General features: G+C 40.0%; 1 long non-coding RNA gene across 1 annotated transcript in view; it reads right to left on the reverse strand.

The window, feature by feature from the left end:
- Window positions 1–19,987, reverse strand: part of LOC149463187 (uncharacterized) — a 105,189-nt gene that overhangs the window by 11,093 nt on the left and 74,109 nt on the right. The gene's annotated exons all lie outside the window — the stretch shown is intronic.

Raw genomic sequence — 19,987 nt, forward strand, 5'->3', positions numbered from 1 at the left:
TGTATTGGAGTAGTCATGGTCTCTATAAACATGGCCACCATTATAAAATCTCTTTTAAGATTTGTTTTAAAAAAATGCATGATAATATGTACTTATTTTTTTATGTATTTTTTTTTTATTTTAGAAAGTTGCTGATGTTCTTACCACTTTCTCCCAGATATGATCTTTTCTTAAATTAGGTTTCACATATTCTGCAAATTTTCTATCATAGTCTTTGTTTTGTATGTGCACCATATCCTTTATCTCTTCTAAGGTCATCATAGATGTCATTTACCTTTTTCCTTATCTTTTGGTTTCTGGATTTTGCTAATTTCTCGGCAGTCATGGAGATTTGGTTTTCTGCAGCACCTCAGGAATCTTCCTCCAACATTGTGGTCCAAAATGGTAACCAGAAACTGTGGGAATGGGATTCATTATGGGAGTTCCCTCAAGGAGAATGTTCTGAGGTCATTATTTTACCTGACTGATGACTTTTCTTGTAAGATAGAAAATCTCATTGATATTGTGCATAACACAACCAGTGAAACTGTAGCTTTCCCCACCTTATATGCAGCAACAGGCCACCAAAGCATTGTAACAATAAGCTTAGAGACTGGGTTGCCTGTGAGCACTTGGAGTGAAGGAGCTAGTCCTAAGCCTGTAGCAGATGTAAAAATATTTAGAAGGACTGTACTAGGAGCTAGCAAATTATATTTACTTTTTATTGCGTCAACCATCTGCCGGCTGATGGGGACCTTGAAGACATTGGTGCGCTTATTGAACAGATATTCCTCCACACAGTGTAATAGTCTAAATTAGTAGTGAGTTCCTTATTGTACAAGACTGGGAGTGAACCAGGCAAGCAAGTTATGGCTTGATGGTGAAAGGCCCAGCCAGGCAACACAGATTTCAAAGAGCTGTTAAGTGTTAATATCAGAAAATTGGTGGGTCTGAGATTCACTCACCAGATCCCCCAATCCATATCAGCAGACTGTATTAATGGAGGGGCCCCTCTTTGGTGTGATGGTGATGCCCACCGACCTCCTGCAGCAATCTGGTAGATGGCAGACTGAATTGGCACAATGCACCAGGATTCTGGCTTCTTTGTAACAGGAGTGGGTAACAGAAGAGGTGGATTTTTGCACAGTGCTTTCTGTTTGGGTTCCCCTATGGCAAGTGGATGAGTCTCAAAGTGGGAACTGATAACAGCAGATGGCTGCAGGTACCCTGGCAAACTGTAGTGTTAGTGGCTTTCTGAGGTGTAAACCTGCTGGCATCTCAAAAAAAATCCAGTATATATATTATAGTTTGTAGGCAAACCAACCAATATACACTTATTGGGATTTTTTATCAAAGACATGTAGCAAAATACATTTTGGCCAAAATTTATGAAAAATTGTTTTATTTTTCAAAATTTTCGGTCTTTATTAATTTAGATCGCAAAAAAATAAATAACCCAGTGGTGACCAAATACCACCAAAAGACAGCCTTATTTGTGTGAAAAAAAATATAAATGTTGTTTGGGTGCAATGTTATATGACCATGCAAATACCAGTTAAATTAGTGCAGAGCTGTGTAGCAAAAAATGGCCTAGCCATGATGGGGATAACATGCAGCTCAAGTGGTTAATGAATTTGTTTAATGCACTATGAAATTTGAGCAGATTTACCGATGGTTTTATATATATTGATGTAATAAAGGGTATTTTACACTATTGGAGTCTCCTTCCCCCTTTTAACACATGATACCTCTGGCAAAGCGAATAATGAGGAGCATGGTGGATTGACTTACTGGAGTGGGGGAATCCATACATACAGACAAGTGCATGTAGACCAACTCTTAATTGAGAAGGTCATGGCTGTCTGGTGAGTTATCTTTGGTGATGGTGGTACACGCAGGGGGAGTGGAACACAAGAGCCAGGAAGTGGTGGTTTTGCATGAAGCACTTTATTTTACAGAAGTTTTACATTATTTCACTCTGTTGTGGAAGAACTGTTGCACTTTATGGATGATGGACTCATTTGTAGAATATATATGAAGTTTCTCATAAATGCTATTTTGTTATAGTAATAGGAATCACATGTGGACATTTGTTGGTTCGCATTATATTTACAGGAATCACATGTGGACATTTGTTGTTTTGCACTTTATCTATTTTGCACTTTAACCACTAGGAGACCGCCCACAGCACATACTGTATACTGCGGCAAAGCGTCCCCTGTGTGGAGGATCACGTATACAGTATAAACATGATTCTAAATTTGGGGGCGAGCGCAAGGTGCGCGAATGCCCTACCTGTGCCGCCAAACACGGCCCCGGGAGTCAATCACCGGGTCCCGGCCAGTGATTACCCGCTGGCGCCCGGTGATTACCGACAAACACCGAAAGGCACACTGTTCGGGATGGCTGAACTCTGCAGTTCCAATCAGTGTGCTTACAGTGAAGCACCCCCCCTCTAGTAAAACACTCCCAGCACACAGATAACCCTTTGATTGCCTCTCATTGTAAACCCCTTCCTGCCCAGTGCCATTAGTACAGTGTCAGTGCTTTTTTTTAGCACTGATCACTGTATTGGTGTCACTGGGGATGTCAGTGACCACAAGTTAGTTCACCCTAGTGTCAGAATGTCCGCCGCAGTCCTGCCATAAGTCGCTGATTGCCGCAATAAGTCACTGATCGCTATTATTAGCATAAAAAAAAAATCCAGTATCTATACTGCCATTTGTAAACGCTATAACTTTCACGTAAACCAATTAATTTACACGTATTGGGATTTTTTTTAGCAAAGAAGTTGCAGAATACATTTTGGCCTGAATTTATGCCGAAATTTGATTTTTAAATTTGTTTACTGGACATGTTTTATAGCAAAAAGTTCTAAATATTGTTTTTTTCTCAAAATTGTTAGCCCCAGGCGATCAAATACCACCAAAAGAAAGCTCAATTTGTGGGAAAAAAAAAATAACACAGCACCATCACGCAAATCGCTTCTTTAACTGCTTCCTGACTGCCCTATAGCAGAAATACTGCTACAGGGGAGCACGGGTGCGCAAAATCACGTATATATACGTGATTCACGCTCCCACGGTTTTCTCGCCCCTCCCAGATAGCATCAGATTGCTGGTCAGTACACCAGTAATCACATTTAACCCCTTGATTGCCAGGAACACGCTCATACACAGTAAACCTCTATTGCTAGTACAGTTTCTGAACGGATCAATGTCTTTGATCAGATCAGCACTATACCAGCATTCACATTATTATAGTGTCCCCAAAAAAGCAGCATTAGCGGGATCAGCCCCAGCACCTGCCAGCACCTGCAGTTAGCCTCCCAGCAAGTGCAGTGTCAGTAGGTCACTGTCACTCGATACATTGCACACAAAACCGCAGTGTTCGCAGAATCAGGCCCGATCTCTGTTAGCACTTGCCGGTAAATTTTGATGACTCTCATATGCAGCAGAGTACCAGTACTAGTGCCGCTCTACCTTTTGGTGAACTGGCGAGCACCAGCAGCCTAGTGCATCCTGATCTTTAACATACCGGCACTGCAGTACCACTTGGTGATGTGGCGAGTCCCATAAGTGCAGTAGGAGCTGGTGCAGTGGCGAGCACAAGCATTGTCCCGCAACCATCAAGAATCTGCACACAGGCCTGTAGAGCCCCTAGTATCCTTCTGGATGTGCTTGCAATTCCCGATTGGCAGTCCACAAATTCTACAGCAACCGTACTTCCCCCATTCCCCCATACTTCCTCACTGCCCAACCCTGAATTCAGATGGAAACAGCAACTTTAACTACTCCCCTTGATTTTTTTAAGCTGTTTTTCACGGAATATCTGTATGCATAGCTTGTGGATCAAAGCAATTTATACGCACAACAATTTATCGCCGCCAACCCAAATTAAAACCTTGCCAGACCATTCGCATGGAAACCCATTACGGTTTACGTATTTACATTTTTTTGGGCTTAACCCTCAACTAGGGCATTACTAAAAAAAATTAATTGAGTTTGTATTGGTCCACAGACCTGATTTATCATATGCCAGTGTTCTCTGCTGCCATGGTCAATCATAGATATGAGAGAATAATGTGTTTTATGCATTTCAATGACAACACACTCTGTCATCCTCGGTGTGACCCTGAATTTGACCCGCTCCACAAAATTCGGCCCCTCGTAGTTTCACCTTAACCAAAAATTTGCAGATGTCTATACTCCCCAGCAAAAAATCTGTGTTGATGAGTCCCTCATTCATTTTTCTGGCCGCCTTGCATTCAAACAATTTCTCCCCAGCAAGCATGCCAGATATGGGGTCAAGATGTAGAAGACCTGTGAGAGGGCAACAGACTATACATATAAGTGTTTTGGCTTTATGAGGGAAAATATAGTCACGTGGAGCCCCCCGGATGCCCAGACTACATGGAGAGTAGTGGCAAGATAGTTTGGGACCTGGTGTCATCCTTTTTCCATATGGGGTACCACTTATTTGCGGACAACTTTTATTCAAGTGTGCCACTATTTAGACATTTGTACAATCTTGGAATTGGCGCATGTGGCACCGTGTGACCTAATGTGTACCCACCATTAGAAGTGGGTGGATGCAGGGCAGTATATGCTAATGGTGGGCATACCACACACTTTTTCTGGCAGAGATTTCTTCTCTTTTTTCATGCAGCCAACAAGCTGCATACAAAAAAAAAAAAAAAAAGAACATAGCATATATATCCAACAAGGACCAGCGACGTACTGGTACATCACTGGACTTTGCATGGTTATACCAGGATGATGCCTACAGCTGCAGGCATCATCCTGGTATTGTTTTTTCAGCCGGCGATTGAATTTCATGTAAAAGCAATCCTAGTGACTAATTAGCTGCAGGATTGCTTTTACAAGGAGTGGGAGACGATGCACCCCCTCCCCCTCTGCCTTCCACAGCCTTGACGGCCATCAGGGGAACCTGAGAATGCAGCCGGTGTTTCTGCCAGCTGACCATAGAGCTGATTGGAGACCGGAATGGTGCCAATCATCTTTATAGTCTAAGAAATCAGAAGATACAAGGAGTTCATCACCTCGGTTTCACAGGATATAAACAGTGCCATTTGTAAATTAGGAAAGCATCTGATCACACCGATCTTGGTTTGATTAGATAATGTAAGGGCAGAGGATATATCTAGAGTCTGATAGACCCCAGATTTATCAAAAAAGAATACAGTATATGACAATGCCATTGAAGTTATAGGGGATATTTGCATTCCCTGTGATAACATTAAAAGTGATAAAAAAAAATGAAGTACAGTGTAAAAATAATTTAAAATATCAAAAGAACTTAAAAAAAAAAGCACCCTTGCCCCCCTCCCCACGCACACACCTGTGTGCACGAGCGTGGAACCTGTGCCAGTATGAAAACAGAGGTTGCACCATGCATGTGAGGTATCACTGTGAACGTCAGATTAAGGGCAGTAATTCTTGCACTAGTCCTCTTCTGTAAATATAAAAAATGGTAGCTTGTAAAGGCTTTTAAAGTGTTACCTATGAGCATGTCATGTTTGGTATCTATTTACTCAGCATACCATCATCTTTTATATTTACTAAATAATTGGCCAATATATTGTGCTTTTGTGCATTAAAAATAAAAAAGTGTATTTTTTTTTTAAATTTGCATTTGAAAAATCGCTGAGTGAGTACTAGTACAGCACCCACCATCTTCTTCACTAGGGTGTTTGCTTTAAAAATATACATAATGTTTTTGGGTTTAAATTAGTTTGCTAGCAAAAAATACAGATATTTTTTATGTGAACAAAAAGTGTCAGAAAAGGCTTGGTAGCCAGGTGGTTAGAAGAGTGAGTGATGTGTGGCATAAATTTCTAATGCTGGGCATAAAATGCCCCCACCCCCCAAAAAAGACCCCTTTTTGGATAGTAGACACCCCAAACTATTTGCTGAAAGGCATATTAAATCAAAGAAGAGTTTATGTTTTTACCACAAGTTTTTGGAAAATGACAAAAATATATTTTTTTATGTTTACACAAAATTGTAAATTAAATGATTTATTGCTCACTCATGCCATGGATATATGTGGAATTACTCCTCAAAATACATTCTTCTGCTTCTCCCAAGTATGCGAGTATGGGGGTACCACATGTAAGAGACTTTTTAGCAGTCTAGCCAAGTACAGGACCACAAAATCCAATAAGCACCTTCAGGCTTTTAAAGGGCTTTGTTTCCTCATTACACTTCCTGACTACCTATCACAGTTACGGAGGCCCTGAAATGCCAGGATAGCACCAAACCCCACACAATTACCCCTTTTTGGAAAGTAGATACCCCAAGGAATTTGATAAGAAGCATGAGTATTTTGCAGATTTTGTATGTTGCCACAAGGTTTTGAAAAATGAAGAAAGAAAACAAAAACATATTTTTTCTTTTTTTTATATATATATATATATATATATATATATATATATATATATATATATATATATATATATATATTTCAAAACCCTGTGAGAAAAAAAATAGATCTGCAAAATACTCACCATGCCTCTTTTTAAATTCCTTGGGGTGTCTACTTTCCAAAAATGGGCTCATTTGGGGGGTGGGGGTTGTTGCTATCCTGGCATTTCAGGGCCTCTGAAACAGTGATAGGTAGCGAGGAAGTGAAATGGGGAAGTTATGTACCTTCAGGCTTTCAAAGTGGTCATTGGATTTCAGGCTCCTGTATGTGGCTAGGCTCCCAAAAATGTGATATCCCCATACTCGGTAGAAGTAGCAGAATGTATTTTGGGGTGTAATTCCACATATACCCATGGCTTGTGTGAGAAATATATAATTTACATGACAACTTTGAGTAAAAAAAAAAAAAAGTGGAAAAGAAAAATAATCTTCCATGGACTCAATGGGGTTTATTTACTAAAGCTGGAGAGTCCAAAATCAGACTCCCTTCTGCATAGAAACCAATCAGCTTCTAACCTCAGCTTGTTCAATGAAGCTTTGGCAATGAAACCTGGAAGCTGATTGGTTTCTATGCAGAAGTGAGTCTGATTTTGCACTCTCCAGCTTTAGTAAATAAACCCCAATATGTCTCTCAGCAGATAGCTTAGGGCAGTGATGGCGAACCCGTGGCACGCGTGCCACAGCCGGCACGCCGAGCCTTATCTGTGGGCACGCCAGGAGAATACCGTATTTATCACTCCATAAGACGCACTTTTTTCCCCCCAAAAAAGGGGGGAAAATGTCAGTGCGTCTTATGGAGCGAATATAGAGCGGCCGGTCCGGTATTTCCACCGCCGCCGTGTCAGAATACCGGGCCGGCCGCTCAGCTCTGCAGTGGGACCTTACCTGTCCCTCTATCCAGCGGCGCGCTGTCTTCCCGGCTTCTGTAGTGTGCGTGACAGCCGGGTCCCAAGTGCGCATGCGCAAGAAGCAGTGCTCTTTGTGAATGGTAAGGCGGTACCTGGGACACATGACAGATCCCAGAAGCCGCCGGACCAATCACAAAGCGCAGCGCTTTTCGCGCATGCGCACTGGGCATCCGGCTGTCCGACGAGCGCCCACACTACAGAAGCCGGGAAGACAGCGCGCGGCTGGATAAAGGAACAGGTAAGATAAAAAAAAAACTCTGCGGAAGTAAGAGCGGGTACCTGTCAAATTCAGGTACCCGCTCCCCACCTCCCCAAAGGTCAGCAGTCATCTGTACTGTCCGCAGTCTCTGGTCATCCCTGTGCTGTGTCCGCAGTCTCTGGTCATCTCCTGTACTGTCCGCAGTCTCTGGTCATCCCTGTACTGTGTCCGCAGTCTCTGGTCATCTCCTGTACTGTGTCCGCAGTCTCTGGTCATCCCCTGTACTGTCCGGAGTCTCTGGTCATCTCCTGTACTGTGTCTGCAGTCTCTGGTCATCTCCTGTACTGTGTCCGCAGTCTCTGGTCATCCCTGTACTGTGTCCGCAGTCTCTGGTCATCTCCTGTACTGTGTCCGCAGTCTCTGGTCATCCCTGTACTGTGTCTGCAGTCTCTGGTCATCCCTGTACTGTGTCTGCAGTCTCTGGTCATCCCTGTACTGTGTCTGCAGTCTCTAGTCATCCCTGTACTGTGTCTGCAGTCTCTGGTCATCCCTGTACTGTGTCTGCAGTCTCTGGTCATCCCAGTACTGTCCGCAGTCTCTGGTCATCCCTGTACTGTTAATTAGTTTGCACTACTGTACGAGTTGTTTTTTCTAAACCAAAAGCTCGATATTCAGGTTTCATTGCAGTGTTGGCACTTTGAAAGAAATAAGTTGGTTTTGGGTTGCAGTTTGGGCACTCGGGCTCAAAAAGGTTCGCCATCACTGGCTTAGGGTGTCTACTTTCCGAAAAGGGGTCAATTGAGGGTGTTTGTACTAACCTGGTATTTTAGCACCTCAAGAAATGTGATGGGCAGTCAAAGTAAAAGCTGCGTAAATTCCATTATATATACCATAGTTTGTAGACGCTATAACTTTCACACAAAGCAATCAATATAGACTTCTTGGGAAGTCTATTTTCTTCTATTTTTTTAACCAAAAACATGTAGCAGCATACATTTTGGCCTAAATTTATGACGAAATTTGAGGTTTTTTTTATATTTTTCGTGACAGAAATGAGAAAATAGTGTTTTTTTAAAAAAGAAATTCAAAACTTTTTTTGTTTATAGCGCCAAAAATAAAAAGCGCAAAGGTGATCAAGTACCACCAAAAGAAAGCTCTATTTATGTAAAAAAAAGGACATAAAGTTTATTTATGTACCATATTTCATGATCGTCATTTCATTTAATTGTCAGTTAAACTAGTGCAGTGCTGTATAGCAAAAAAATTTAATTAGAGTATCTATACCATAGTTTGTAGACGCTATAACTTTCACACAAAGTAATCAATATACACTTATTGGGATTTTTTAACCAAAAACATGTAGCAGAATACATTTTGCCCTAAATGTACGACTAACTTTGAGTTTACTGTATATTTATTTTTATATTTTTGTTTATAGAGCAAAAAATAAAAAAAAAACTGCACAGGTGATCAAATACCACCAAAAGAAAGCTCTATTTGTGTGAAAAAAAGGACGTAAATTTCATTTGGGTACAGCATTGCATGACTGCGCAATTATCAGTTGAATTAGTGCAGCACCGTTTAGCAAAAAGAGGCCTGGTCATTAAGGGGGGTAAATCCTCTTGAAGGCAAATGGTTAAATTTATGTAAGTGCTGTATATCTTGGTTTATATTAATTACTGCATATTATTGTGTATATTACAGCAGCTATTGTGCATTAGGGGGGTAATAGAGTGTAAGTGTTTTGGTTATATGTAATTAATTTGTACATTTCAAAGAAAAGTTTAATGACTTATTGTTCATTTTACAAACAATCTCAAAAGACAAAATTTGCTCATAAACATACACTTAACTATTATGAACTGTATGTGCATGTGTTTTTATTTGTTTATATACAATCCTATTTATTTTTTAATGAAAATCTTTTAAATTTGTTTTATCAGATTTCCTTCCACATTTTATTGATATTTACTGAGATCTTCCATGCCTCATGCATATACCAAACTGGCTGAACTATGCCAGAGCATGCACAAAAAAACTGATGTTTTATATGTAAAAACAAAATTGCTAATTTAAGAATTGTCTTCAAGAAGGAGAATATTAAAATTCAGGCATCTGAAAAATCTGGTGCAAAAGCAGATGCAGTATATGTACCATGTTTGTGGTATTTTGAGAGCCTCAGGTTCTTGGCAGGTTAGGAGGTTTTCTACCAAAATCACCAGAACTGGATTAGTACTTATTAATGTACTCAAGTAGGATACTGCCAAGAAAAAAAAAAAAAAAAACTTTACTGCAATATCAATATTTGTTTAAATTCTTTTTCTTATCAATCAATTCACAAAACGATAATTCCTTATTTTTACAAAGAGCATATAACGACTTTCTGCATAACAAGTCAACCTTGAAAAAGTAAAAAATCTTATACACAAGCAATTGACAAGAAATGAAGCTTGTACACCACAATGAGATCATTGGAGCAGATACAGTACATGACATAATCAATACATAAGATAACAATGTATACTGTACTGTATCTGGTAAGGACAATCCCTGAATTATATAGTGGAAATGAAATCCTGCATGTAATTTCTATGCAGTTTATCCTACTCCCTTATAATAAGCCTTCCTCTGAACACTGTTCCTTTATGTTTTGGGTAGGTGACTGACAGTGAAAAATAAGTGATATAATAATTTCCTTTATTGTTAGATATTTCAGCTGCAGAAGATAATGCAAGCCTACACTACACTGCTTTTCCAGGAGAAAGCCTCCAAATCCAACAAAATCATCTATATAATTTTTCCTTTTTTGTCTTGCATTAGATTAGTGGTTGGTAATCATGGTTGTGTTGGTGCAATACCCAGTAGTCCCTTCATGTAAGTTCACCTACCTCCTAGCACAGCTTTTCCTTGCATTGTGTATCCTGTCAACCATAGATTGCGGTATATATCTAGATGTACTGCATCATTTTTGTGCAAAATTGTACAGTATGCAACAACAGTGGACAATTACATCATTTTTGTTAATTGACAGATTGATTGCTGTGTGGAAGATGCAGCTACAATATGCCATGATGCCAAATGCATTATCAACAACACACCATGCCTGGAAAAGTCTGTAGTTGTACATTTTTTGATCTGCTTACATTTTTCATAGGTAAGGGCCAGGGGCGGACTGACAACTCATGGGGCCCTGGGCAATAGGGGATCATGGGGCCCCTGTGTCCTTGCCCAAACTCAAAAAAGCCTATGAAAAAGGTACCAGGGGCATCTCATGGGGCCCCCTGATGACCCCTGACCCTAGGGCATTGCCAAAATGGTCAGTCCGCCCCTGGTAAGGGCTTCAATTAACACTCACTGAGAGCAAAGGTTTCATCAACAACAAAAATCAATCCATCTAATGTTTTCTCACTGCTTGGTATGTTTAAAGTGTTACTAAACCCACAACAGTAAAATTAGCCTGTATATGCAGTAAAGCATGCTTGTTATGCTCACTGTGGAACCTAAGGGCTTAATCCTCTGCATTGTGTAAAAAGGCTATTTGATCCTTTCTTCTCTGTTCCTCCCCTTTTTCAAGCAACCACCACTTATCTCCAGACTAAACTGTAGGCATGCACATGCTCAGTTTGGTGTATATTTCTAGAGAGTTTTTTTTTTCTTGGGAGAGTACATGTGATCAGCACAGGGCCAATCAGCACTGTCCAGACAGAGATCAGAGGATTTCCATCCTCCTAGAGAAGAAAGAAGACTCTTACTACAAACTAGTGCTGGGCTGGACACTGATAGAAGTCACAAGACTGCTCTAACTGCTGAGGAGAAAATCTATTATCACTCCAAGTGAAATCAGAAAAAGCTTTTGTAGGGTTTTAAGGCCCCTAACAAGAATCCTAATAGGCAATGTTTCATATGACTCATTTTGGTAGGAGTGCCAGATTAATGACCATCCATGACAGCTGGAGACCCTTCTATTTTTGTGGCTGATTTTAAAGTTCCCTAAGTAGTTTGAAATGATTGTCATGATATAAATTGGAGACTTGAGATGTAAAATAAATTCAAGTTTCCAGTAATAGTGTAATACAGGTTTATACAGTGGAAAGTGTTTCTTGCAAAACAAATGATGATTTTTATATGAGAGAAATGTCAGACTTGGCCTGGGTATAAAGTGGTTAAATTACCTTTTGGTCAGAGAACAACCCATCTTCATTTCAGGAAACTTCTGCATGTCCTTAAATGGTTTTTGGAAGTATCATAGGAAGTACTGGCAGGGGTCCTATGAATACCATTTGAAATACTGGGTAGGGAGCTGCTAAATCACTCAAACTGACAGACCAGTGAAACAGCCAGGCTGCAAAAAATGTTATGTCTGTGGAACTACAGGTGAAAAACCAACCCACATATCAGAGGAACTACAGGTACCAGAATAGCCTTGCATGTTTGTGAGCTAAATATAGCAGATCAGCTGCAGAGCTGATTTGTGACAGGTTTAGGCAATGTGATCTGAAAAAAAAACAATGGAAATGTTTTGAATGTTGTGTACAAGCTATTACTTCTATCGTAGTATTAAAACAATATTTCATTTTATTTTTTTTGCTCCAACTTTAAACTGGGAAGTGATTTTGACATTACAAATGGCAAAAATAATGCATGCAGTGTGCACAACATTTGTTTCAAATACTCTTAACTGTATATGTTTAGCCTGAATGCATCATTTTGTGTCAAGCCCAAAATGTGGCCTACTACAACAGCTAACATGCTGTTGATGTAGTGTGGACAATACTTCTTCCAACTCCAATTGATTCAATGCTGACTGTACAATATTTTTGCTTTGCGATTGTTATTTTTGATAAAAATTGCCTTGCCTCTACATCTTCAAATGTAGCTTACTACAAAGGATTATATGATGCACAGCATGTCTCTGTAATATTTCTGCAATGTGTCTGACAAAATCTCTTATATTTCTTGTTAAAAATTGCTTCAACTCTATACTGTATCTCTTTAAATGCAGCCTAATAAAAAGGTTTCCAGAATATGCAGCTTTTATCTGAAATATTTCTGCCTACTGCCTCTAATACAATCCACTGGATATTTTTTTAAACCCACTTCAACACCCCCTCTTGCATTACTGCCCAATCCAGCTGCGTATATTATTTTTATTATTCAATATTTTTACATAGTGCCAACAGTTTGCGCAGCGCTTTCCAAAATGAAGATAGAAATAACAGTTACAATACAATTTGGTACAAGAGGAAACAGAGGGCCTGCTCATTAGATCTTATAATCTAGGAGGAAGGGTTGGGTGATACAAAAAGGTAATAGCTGTGGGGGGATGAGATGGAGGAAATAAATGGCGGTTTACTGGGTAGAAGCAGGATAGGCTTCTTTAAAGAGAAAGGTTTTCAGGGATCATAAAAAGGTGGATAGATTAGGAGACAGCTGAGCAGATTGGGGTAGGGAGTTCCTTAGGATGGGAGAAGCTCAAGAGAAATCCTGGAGGCTAGCATGGGAGGAGGTGACATGGGAACTAGAACTTATATACTCCACATTCACTGTGTTTTGTCTGTCAGGGAAGCAGGAATCCAGCAAGGGTGATCAGATCAGTTGGCTGTACCTTAAGAAATCAGGAACCAGACTGGATAAGGTTAAAATAGGTTTATTAGGACAAATGACACACTTTCAACACCAACGCTAGTAAACCATAGAAAAATGCAGGTGAGAAATAAACGTGACAGTACAAAAACCTCAAATAATAACCTAACTATATACAAAATGGAGGGAGCACACGTGAAAAGAACAAGGTCAGGACAGGGACAGAAGACAAGGGGAGGAAATGGAATACAGGGAGCAGGTCACAGGAGCAGGATTTAGGGTCAGGTACAATGATAAGGCTCAGGCAGGGACACGGCTTGCAGGAAAAACAGTGAAGCAATGAACTTCAGTCAAGGGTGGGATTATATACCTCCCAGCAGCCCACGTCAGGTGCAGCCTAATTACGTGGACAGCCCAGCTGCTGAGAGACACCCACTGGTAGCCACCAGAACTGGGCCCTTTGACTCGGGGAACAATAGTGCCACCAGCAGGACAATGTGAATGCCAGTGTATTTACACTTTAGGATAGTTTGTTTTAACCGCTTAAGGCTCACCCACAGTACATTTACTGCTGTAGGGCGGCCCTCTGCGCAAAATCACGTATATATATATACACACATGATTCTGCATTTCCAGGTGGGGGCCACACGAGGCGCATGACAACCCTACCCGCGCCGCCAAACACCGTGTCCAAGCCGGTGATTACCGGCAATCAACGACAGGTAAAAGGGCTGCATTTTTTACAATGCAGCCCTTCTCCCTGTCAGTTTGGGCACACTGCTCAGGATGGCTGAGCACTGAGGCTTTGTGTGCAATGTATCAAGTGACAGTGACCTACTGACACTGCACTTGCTAGGAGAGAAGGGGGGGTAAGCATAGGGGCTAAACGCAGGTGCCGGGGCTGATCCCGCTAGAGCTGATTGGAGGCCGGAATGGTGCTGTGCTGCCACGCAGCTTTACTGTTTAGCAGTTGTTATTTACATGTTATGTTATAATGTTACTTGGCATCATCCACACACCCCTGCTGTTTCTGACTAGTTGGTTGCTTCCACCTTCCATTTCCTGTTGTAACGTCATTTTGTTTAGTGGTTATCAAGATACTGTAGAGTGAGGAAGTTATGTACATCACTGGAAATTTACCTATGAAAACACCTCTATGTTCATACCTTTGCTACCTTGAAGCATAAAGAAGCATTGGAAAAAACCTCTGAAGTTGTTATTCATTGAGTAAACTATCTGTTAAGGCGATCATTCAACTTGCTGCACACATTCTTACAGACTGGGTCTAAACGAATCTCGCCACAAGTACAACCGATGCCAAGACAGAACAGGTGCCAATCATCTCTATAGTCGGAAGCTATGAGAATTTCATCACTTCAGTTTTGCAAGATATAAACAGCGCCATTTGTAAATTGCGAAAGCATCTGATCACACCGATCTTGGTGAGATTAGATAATGTAAGGACAGAGGAGATATCTAGAGTCTGATAGACCCCAGATTTCTCAAAAAAGAATATATGACAATGCCCATTAAAGTTATAGGGGATATTTGCATTCCCTGTGATAGCATTAAAAGTGATCAAAAAAAAAATATGAAAGGGACAGTGTAAAAATAATTTAAAAAATCAAAATAACTTTAAAAAAAAATGCACCCCTTTTTGGAAAGTAGGTGTCTACGTTCCAAAAAGGGGTCATTTGGGGAGGTTTGGTGATATCCTGACATTTCAGGGCCTCCAAAACTGTGATAGGTAGTGAGGAAGTGAAATGAGGAAATTAAGCATCTTCAGGCTTTTAAAGAGGTAATTGGATTTCAGGCTTCTGTATGTGGCTAGGCTCCCAAAAAGTCTCACATATGATGTATCCCCATACTCAGTAGAAGTAGCAGAATGTATTTTGGGGTGTAATTCTACATATACCCATAGCTTGTGTGAGAAATATATAATTTAAATGACAACTTTGTGTAAAAAAAAATGTTTTCGTCATATTCTAAAAACTTGTGGAAAAAAATGAATCTTCCATGGACTCAATATGCCTCTCAGCAGATAGATTAGGGTGTCTACTTTCCGAAAAGGGGTCATTTGGGGGTATTTGTACTGTTCTGGTATTTTAGCACCTCAGGAAATGTGATGCAGTCAGAAAGTAAAAGCTGTGTTAATTCCATTATCTATACCATAGTTTGTAGATGCTATGACTTTCACACAAAGCAATCAATATACACTTACTGGGATTTTTTATCCAAAAACATGTAGCAGAATACATTTTGGCCTAAATTTATGATAAAATTTCATTTTTTTTAATATATTTTTTATGACAGAAATGAGAAAATACAGTTTTTTTTTCAAAACTTTGTTTATAGCGCTAGAAATCAAAAGCAAACAGGTGATCAAATACCACGGAAAGAAAGCTCTATTTGTTTGAAAAAAAAAAAAGGATGTAAATTTCATTTATTGCATGACCGCGCAATTGTCAGTTAAACTAGTGCAGTACTGTACACCAAAAAAATGGATTAAATTGCAGTATCTATACCATAGTTTGTAGATGCTATAACTTTTACGCAAAGCAATCAATATGCGCTTGCTGGAATTTTTTTTACCAAAAACGTAGCAGAATACATTTTGGCCTAAGTTTATGCCTAACTTTGAGTCTACTATATATTTTTTAAAGCCGAAAGTAAAAAATATAATTTTTATTAAAAATTTTCAGTCTTTTTTTGTTTATAGCGTGAAAAATAAAAAGTGCACAGATGATCAAATACCACTCAAAGAAAGCTCTGTGTGAAAAAAGGATGTAAATTTTGTTTGGGTACATCATTGCATGACCGCGCAGTTATTAGTTGAATTAGTGCAGTGCTGAATAGCAAAAAGAGGCATTGTCATTAAGGGGGGTAAAGTTCTCAGGATGGCAAGTAGTTAAGAGAGGGTTGTGTGTGTTCTGTGTTTTTGATTTTTTATACTATTTTACTTTTTTAGTGAAAGGGTTACATTTGAACATTTATTCCCCAGGAACCAATCCATGTCGACCAGATTTTAGCACATTTCTTGGGGCAATTACAGCTTTTATATGTTAATTTATAGAGGGACAAACCATTGTTAATGGCAAATCACCAGGAAGATATAGTGGGAGGTAGGGGAGACTTCCATTGTATAAGGATTTCCTTAAGTGAAAAAGAGGTAGTTTAAAAACAAACAATTTCACAAAATGAGCCAGTTCTGCATCATCCAAGACTCCCAATGGTAATATCTTAGGATTCCGACTAAGAGAAAAATCATAGGTATTCTTAAGATTTGCAAGTACTGCTTCCCAAAAGGGATAGATCTTGGAGCAGGTCTAAACTACATGGAAGAAAATGCCTTCAGTACGCTGAAAGCTACTACACAGGGAGATAACCAGAATGTAGGCATTGGGGTTGGAGGTAAAATACGCCCCATGGAGGAATTTTAGTTGTATCTTTGGCAGAAAGCATATTTGTAATATCATGGCTAACACAGTCTTCCCACTCAGCGAAAAGCATATTAGCAATATAGTGGCTAACACAGTCTTCCTGGTTATCTTCTGAAAAATCCAGCAGATCATCCTGCCATTTCTTAAATAGTCTTGTCAATTTAAGAGAGTGTGCAATGGAAAGCCTAAGATAGATAGAGAAAAAGGTTTTCCCAATTTCCCAATTACTCGTGTGAGTAACCTCTCACGAGGGTAGGATTCAAAGGTGATAGGGGCAGGAAACTGATTGCACTGCATGTGGTAGTTGTAGATATCTAAATAACATCCAATTAGGGAGATTGTATTTCATCTTAAGCGCAGCAAAGCTCATCAATTTACCATTGAACATAATATGTTTTAATGCTATGACACCTCAAGTAGTTACAATTTGTGAATCTGTCAGGGCCCACAAATCGGGAAGGTTAGGATTGTCCCATAAGGGTGTGTGAGGAGAGACAGACAGGGATGAGCAATAGCATTCTCTTCCCTGATTCCAGACTATGATGGTGATTCTCACCAGACAAATGAGTGAAGGATGTGCACAGGGGCCATGAAAAACCAGATTGCTTATAGTGCCATAAGACCCTACAAGCGCAGCCTCTAGAGAAACTGTTCAGTCGTCTAGTGTCTGGGAGAATCATTACCATATACAGTGACTGAGACCTCTGTCCAGTAGTACAGTTGGAAATATGGTAGGAATAGGCAGTCCAATTTGGCCAAAAAATAAATGTAAAGTTATGCACTTGGGGGTTAAGAATATGCATGCATCATACATACTAGGGGGAGTACAACTGGGGGATCAATGGTGGAGAATGATCTGGGTGGTCTGGTAGATCATAAGCTTAATAATAGCATGCAATGCCAAGCTGCCTTTTCAAAAGTGAGCACAATCGTTTCGTGTATTAAGAAATGTATGGACTTCAGAGAGAGATATCATTTTACCCCTGTACAAATCATTAGTAAGACCTCATCTGGAATATGCAGTTTTGTTTTGGGCACCAATTCACAGAGGATATCGGGGAAGCGGAGGAAGTACAGAGAAGGGCAACCAAACTGACAGGAGGCATGGAAGAGCTCAGCTATGAGGAGAGACTAGAGGTACTGAATTTATTCTCTCTTGAGAAGGAGGTTATGGGGCGATATGATCAACATGTATAAATACATAAATATAAAAAATCAGGGATATGGTGCTATATAAATGCTGCAAAAGCTCTGATACCCAGGTTCTGGAAGCAAATAGAGGCGCCGAAGGAAGAAGACTGGATTGAAGGAGTTGAGCAGATTAAAAAGATGGAAAGGTTGTGTCATGCCCAGGAAGATAGGATGGAGACCTATAATAGGAAATGGGAGAACTGGGAAAAAGCTAAGTTATATATGAAATATAGGAAAGATTAAAGAAAATAACAGGAAAATTGCACTTGCTGAGATAAAATAATGCAGAGAAAAGGAAAAGTAGGAAGATGGGATTAGGGTGGGGGTGGAGGAGGGGGGGGGGAAAGTTGGAATAGAGTAAATAAAGTGGAAACGTTGGATAATATAATGTATAAATATATTTATATGTCTGTATATTATGATGATGAAATGTATTTAAAATGAAAATCAATAAATATTTAAATTATAAAAAAAAAAAAAACATGTATAAATACATGGGTGTTCCATATGGTGAACTTGGTGAAGAGTTATTCAATTTAAGGCAATCACAGAGGACAAGGGGGCACTCTTTACATCTGGAGGAAAAGAGATTTAATCTCCAAAAATGGAAAGGTTTATTCACAGTAAGAGCTTTAAAAATGTGGAATAGACTGTCTCAAGAGCTGGTTTTGACCAGCTTAGTAGATTGGTTTAAAAAAGGCCTAGATTTTTTCCTAAATGTACACAATATAACTGGATACTAAAATGTAGAGGTAAAGTTGATCCACTGAATATCCGATTGCCTCTGGAGCAAATTGGATCATATTTTATTGGGTTCTTTTTTGCCTTCCTCTGGATCAACTGTGGGCATAGGATTGTGTATATATGATCGTAATTTTTTTTTCTTCTTTTATTAGTTGAACTAGATGGGCGTGTGTCTTTTTTTAACCAGACTAACTATGTAACCATGTAACTATGATTATGATGATGTATTATCTAATTTCTCCTCATATGTAGATGTCAGTCATGGGAGGTCCACCAAGTGAAAATAGATTCTCAGTTCTTCTCCATATCTCACCCTAGAACTATAGAGGAATTAATAAGAGGAAGCAAACTGTCACGGTCTGGGTCAGGTTCAGAGACCAGTTGCTACAGCAGTTGTAAGGCTTACCTGAAACCAGCAGGATTGGTACAACAGCGGCCCACCCTGGGAATGACGCAGGCTCACCTGAGGTGTGGGGTCTAAGCATCCACCGGTCTTCCCCAGAGCTCCTAATGGTGGAGATGGATTTGGCTGCGTGTGAATGCCAGGTCGCAGATCTCAGGATCACCCCACCAGGGAATGAATAGGCTGGAAACCAAAAGCAGATCAAACAGTTCAGGGATCAAACAGAAGTGGAGTCAGTCACAAGCCAAGGGTCGGTCACCAATGGTAGTAGATAGGATGAGGCAGCATCGTAGTCAGTAGCAAGCCAAAGGTCGGTAACGTAGATGTAGACAGCAGCAGGAACAGTAAGCGGGATATTGGCTGAGAAGGCACAATAATCTGGCAAAGGGGAAGTGCAGAGGCATGGCTTATATAGGAAGTTCATGGGAGGAGCAAGGAGTTCAAGGTTCAAGAGAAAACAGGGCCAAGGCAGGATCATCCAAAGATTTGTCAATTGAGCTGTCCAGCATTCCAGGTGGCTCAGTGAGAAGAAACATTGTCTCTTACTGCAGAAGGCCTAGGTTTGATCCCAGGCTCTGACACAAACACTCATTTATCAACACAGGGACAGTAAAGAGTTCACCAGCTGGGGACTTGATCCTAGAAATAGTAACATGATTATATTGTTCTCCAGTCGGGCACACCAGTAGCTTGCTTTTTTTTTTCCTTGCTTGAAGATTCTTTGGGATTGGTGTAGAAAAGCTTGTTTTTGATAGAGGGACAGACGAGAAGTACCATACTCAGAGTCTATTGCCAATAATTACAAGCTGATAAGTAACAAATTTAGGTATACATCTTCTCCAAAAGTGTTGCCTTTTCTAATTCAGTCCTCTAGGCCTGCTGTACCTGTTTTAAAATTGGTTTGATAGCTGCCCCTTGTGAACACCTTAAAGGAATCCCAGGTAACCACTGGAGGTGCAGAACCAGAATTATAAGTCCAATGCCAATCTAATTTAAAACAGTATGGTACATCTACCTTGGGGTCAGAAACCCAGAATCCGGAAAGTCTCTACAGGCCCTCAGAATGGGCCAGGGACTTAATAAGTTGCAATAGA

This window comes from Staurois parvus, unplaced genomic scaffold (genome assembly GCF_062004578.1).
Source record: "Staurois parvus isolate SC_StPar_1 unplaced genomic scaffold, SC_StPar_1.0 ptg000157l, whole genome shotgun sequence".
Classification (NCBI taxonomy): domain Eukaryota; kingdom Metazoa; phylum Chordata; class Amphibia; order Anura; family Ranidae; genus Staurois; species Staurois parvus.